The sequence below is a fragment of the Oncorhynchus keta genome, unplaced genomic scaffold (genome assembly GCF_023373465.1).
Source record: "Oncorhynchus keta strain PuntledgeMale-10-30-2019 unplaced genomic scaffold, Oket_V2 Un_contig_2912_pilon_pilon, whole genome shotgun sequence".
Taxonomy (NCBI): Eukaryota; Metazoa; Chordata; class Actinopteri; order Salmoniformes; family Salmonidae; genus Oncorhynchus; species Oncorhynchus keta.
Window position 1 is genome coordinate 1 of NW_026286396.1, and position 5,000 is coordinate 5,000.

The 5,000-nt window shown below is 51.8% G+C and overlaps 1 pseudogene; it reads left to right on the forward strand.

Annotated features, from left to right (window-relative positions):
- Positions 1-13: 13 nt before the first annotated feature.
- LOC127923271 (glutamate receptor 2-like) overlaps positions 14-5,000 on the forward strand; it is a 46,101-nt pseudogene continuing 41,114 nt past the window's right edge.

Sequence of the window (5,000 nt, forward strand, 5' to 3'; positions counted from 1 at the left end):
TGTGTAGGTGCGTGTGGATGGGCTGACAGGTAATATCCAGTTTGACCAGTATGGTAAAGAGTCAACTACTCCGTCAACGTGATGGAACTGAAGAACACTGGACCAGTTAAGGTACAGCCAATCAGCATTTACCAGCACACTTACTTCCTTACAATGAGCCAATTAACATTCACCCGCCTATTCACTTCCTTACAATCAGTCAATCAGCATTGTCCGGACCTCTGGCAGTCTCTATGGGGGTGCCACAGGGTTCAATTCTCAGGCCGACTCTCTTCTCTGTATACATCAATGATGTTGCTCTTGCTGCTGGTGAGTCTCTGATCCACCTCTACGCAGACGACACCATTCTGTATACTTCTGTCCCTTCTTTGGACACTGTGTTAACTGAACTCCAGACGAGCTTCAATGCCATACAACTCTCCTTCCGTGGCCTCCAACTGCTTTTAAATGCTAGTAAAACTAAATGCATGCTCTTCAACCGATTGTTGCCCGAACCCGCCTGCCTGACCAGCATCACCACTCTGGACGGTCCTGACTTAGAATATCAGTATCTAAAGGGACAACTACAAATACCTAGGTGTCTGGCTAGACTGTAAACTCTCCTTCCAGATTCACATTAAGCATCTCCATTCCAAAATTAAATCTAGAATTGGCTTCCTATTTCGTAACAAAGCATCATTCACTCATGTTGCCAAAAATTCCTCGTAAAACTGACTATCCTACCGATCCTTGACTTCTGAGATGTAATTTATAAAATAGCCTCCAACACTTTACTCAGCAAGTTGGATGCAGTCTATCACAGTGCCATCCGTTTCGTCACCAAAGCCCCATACACTACCCACCACTGCGACCTGTATGCTCTCGTTGGCTGGCCCTCGATTCATATTCGTCTCCAAACCCACTGGCTCCCAGGTCAACTATAAGTCTTTGCTAGGTAAAGCTCCGCCTTATCTCAGCTCACTGGTCACGATAACAACATCCACCCGTAGCACGCACTCCAGCAGGTATATCTCACTGGTCATCCCCCAAAGCCAAAACCTACTTTGGGCGCCTTTCCTTCAGTCGGTATCTCTCTGCTGCCAATGACCGAGTCTGTATCTAAAGCCTCCTGGAAGTCAAGGTCCCGAGTCGGTATCTAAAGCCTCCTGGAAGTCAACCCGAGTCGGTATCTAAAGCCTCCTGGAAGTCAACCCGAGTCGGTATCTAAAGCCTCCTGGAAGTCAACCCGAGTCGGTATCTAAAGCCTCCTGGAAGTCAACCCGAGTCGGTATCTAAAGCCTCCCGGAGGTCAACCAGAGTCGGTATCTAAAGCCTCCTGGAAGTCAGCCTGAGTCGGTATCTAAAGCCTCCTGGAAGTCTAAAGCCCCCTGGAGTCGGTATCTAAAGCCTCCTGGAAGTCAACCCAGTCGGTATCTAAAGCCTCCTGGTAGTCAACCCGAGTCGGTATCTAAAGCCTCCTGGAAGTCAACCCGAGTCGGTATCTAAAGCCTCCTGGAAGTCAACAAGAGTCGATATCTAAAGACTCCTGGAGGTCAACCCAGTCGGTATCTAAAGCCTCCTGGAAGTCAACCCGAGTCGGTATCTAAAGCCTCCTGGAAGTCAACCCGAGTCAGTATCTAAAGCCTCCTGGAAGTCAAACCGAGTCGGTATCTAAAGCCTCCTGGAAGTCAACCCGAGTCGGTATCTAAATCCTCCTGGAAGTCAACCCAGTCGGTATCTAAAGCCTCCTGGAGGTCAACCCGAGTTGGTATCTAAAGCCTCCTGGAAGTCAAGCAGGTCGGTATCTAAAGCCTCCTGGAAGTCAACCCGAGTCGGTATCTAAAGCCTCCTGGAAGTCAACCCGAGTTGGTATCTAAAGCCTCCTGGAGGTCAACCAGTCGGTATCTAAAGCCTCATGGAAGTCAACCAGAGTTGGTATCTAAAGCCTCCTGGAGGTCAAGCCCCGAAGTCGGTATCTAAAGCCTCCTGGAGGTCAACCCAGTCGGTATCTAAAGCCTCCTGGAAGTCAACCCGAGTTGGTATCTAAAGCCTCCTGGAAGTCAACCCGAGTCGGTATCTAAAGCCCCCTGGAGGTCAACCCGAGTCAGTATCTAAAGCCTCCTGGAAGTCAATCCAGTCGGTATCTAAAGCCCCCTGGAGGTCAACCCGAGTCAGTATCTAAAGGCTCCTGGAAGTCAACCCGAGTTGGTATCTAAAGCCTCCTGGAGGTCAACCCGAGTCGGTATCTAAAGCCTCCTGGAAGTCAACCCGAGTCGGTATCTAAAGCCTCCTGGAAGTCAACTCGGTATCTAAAGCCTCGGTATCTAAAAGCCTCATGGAAGTCAACCAGAGTTGGTATCTAAAGCCTCCTGGAGGTCAACCCGAGTCGGTATCTAAAGCCTCCTGGAGGTCTAAAGCCCCGAGTTGGGCTAGCTTTGTGTTTCCACTGCCTCCAGAGTAGAAATTATGTCATGTTGCTAGTTTGCCAATGTGACTGTGCAGCTAGCTTCGCTACAACTAGCTAGCAAGATGCTGAAAAAATAATTTACCCTCACTATGCTATAACTAACATTACCCCATACTCCCCATGCTAGCTAGCTAAACGTTTAGCTTCATCGCTAGCATAACAGGAGAGTTAGCTAGCTTAATATCCAACCTTGCTTGCCATGGCCACAGCTAGCCAAATGTTTAGCTTGCTAGCTAGCTAAACGGTTAGCGTCATCGCTAGCATAGCTAGCTAGATTCCTAACCTTGCTTGCCTTGGGATTGGCTATTAGCTAGCAGCCTGACCAAACACATCAGAGGACAGACTTTCAATCCCTGCTCGCTTATATTAGCTAGCTAGCGTGTTTCAACTCTGAATTGCAAGCTAACATTTGATGGCTGAATGTTGTCAAACTTTTTATTGTGTAGTGCAAAATGAAAGTATCCAACTATGCTGGTAATTCTTGTCATGTCTGACGAGTGCAGTAGGGTGCTACTTGTCCATGTGCTAACAGCAACAAACCTAGAAGAGATAAACGTGAAGCATCCAGGGTGGATCAGCTTCTCATTAGCTAGCTAACGTTAGCTATATTATAGTTATAAAGCATTATGATTACTGTTTTGAAATAACATATATTTCTTTGATTGTACACACAGTATGTCTTAGCAAGCAAGATCTTTATCAGCAAACTAAGCTTTTTTTAGTCATAATATGTGTGTTTTCAGATTGGCTACTGGAATGAAGTGGACAAGATGGTGGTGACTAAACTAGACATCTTCCCCAACGACACTAATGGGATGGAGAACAAGACTGTTATCGTCACAACTATCCTGGTAACAACGTGGTGAAGGGTGGTGGGTGGTGGGTGGTGAAGGGTGGTGAAGGATGGTGGGTGGTGAAGGATGGTGGGTGGTGGGTGGTGAAGGATGGTGGGTGGTGGGTGGTGAAGGGTGGTGGGTGGTGAAGGGTGGTGGGTGGTGAAGGATGGTGGGTGGTGAAGGATGGTGAACTGTGGTGGGTGGTGAAGGGTGGTGGGTGGTGAAGGATGGTGGGTGGTGAAGGATGGTGGGTGAAGGATGGTGGGTGGTGAAGGATGGTGGGTGGTGAAGGGTGGTGGGGGTGGTGAAGGATGGTGGGTGAAGGATGGTGGGTGGTGAAGGGTGGTGGGTGGTGAAGGGTGGTGGGTGGTGGGTGATGAAGGGTGGTGGGTGGTGAAGGATGGTGGGTGATGAAGGGTGGTGGGTGGTGGGTGGTGGGTGGTGAAGGGATGGTGGGTGGTGGGTGATGAAGGGTGGTGGGTGGTGAAGGATGGTGGGTGATGAAGGGTGGTGGGTGAAGGATGGTGGGTGGTGAAGGATGGTGGGTGGTGAAGGATGGTGGGTGGTGAAGGGTGGTGGGTGGTGAAGGGTGGTGGGTGGTGGGTGGTGAAGGATGGTGGGTGGTGAAGGGTGGTGGATGGTGAAGGGTGGTGGATGGTGAAGGGTGGTGGGTGGTGAAGGGTGGTGGGTGGTGAAGGGTGGTGGGTGGTTGTTCAAATGACAAAAAATATGGTCATCTTTAAAGACATCCTGGTAAAAGTGTGTGTGTGTGTGTGTGTGTGTGTGTGTGTGTGTGTGTGTGTGTGTGTGTGTGTGTGTGTGTGTGTGTGTGTGTGTGTGTGTGTGTGTGTGTGTGTGTGTGTGTGTGTGTGTGTGTGTTTGTGTGTGTGTGTTTTGCAGGAAGCCCCATACGTGATGCTAAAGAAGAATGCTGAGTTGTTCCTAGACAACGACCGTTACGAAAGGCTACTGCGTCGACCTGGCAGCAGAGATCGCTAAGCACTGTGGGATACGCTACCAGCTAAGGATTGTGGGAGATGGAAAGTACGGAGCTCGAGACGCTGAAACCAAGATCTGGAACGGGATGGTTGGAGAGCTGGTGTACGGGGTAAGAACCCTGACCTCTGACCTTTGATCTCTGTTGTTATTATGAAATTAGAACCTGAGGACACAAGAACTAAGTGTAATTCTCTGCCTCCCCTCTCCTCCTCCTCCCCTCTCCCCCTCCTCCCCTCTCCCCTCTCCCCCTCCCCCTCCTCCCCTCTCCTCCCTCCTCCCCTCTCCCCCTCCTCCCCTCTCCCTCCTCCCCTCCCCCTCTCCCCCCTCCCTCTCCCCCTCCTCCCCTCTCCTCCTCCTCCTCCTCCTCCTCCCCTCTCCCTCTCCTCCTCCTCCCCTCTCCCCCCTCCTCCTCCTCCCCCTCCCCCTCTCCCTCTCCCCCTCCTCCCCTCTCCCCCTCCTCCCCTCTCCTCCTCCTCCCCTCTCCCCTCTCCCATCTCCCCCTCCCCTCCCCTCTCCCCCTCCCTCCCCTCTCCTCCTCCTCCCCTCCTCCTCCTCCTCCCCTCTCCCCCCCCTCTCCCTCCTCCTCCTCCTCCCTCTCCCCTCCCCTCCCCTCCTCCTCCTCCCCTCCTCCTCCTCCTCTCCCCTCCTCCTCCTCCTCCCCTCTCCCCTCCTCCTCCTCCTCCCCTCTCCCCTCCCCTCCCCTCCTCCTCCCCTCCCCC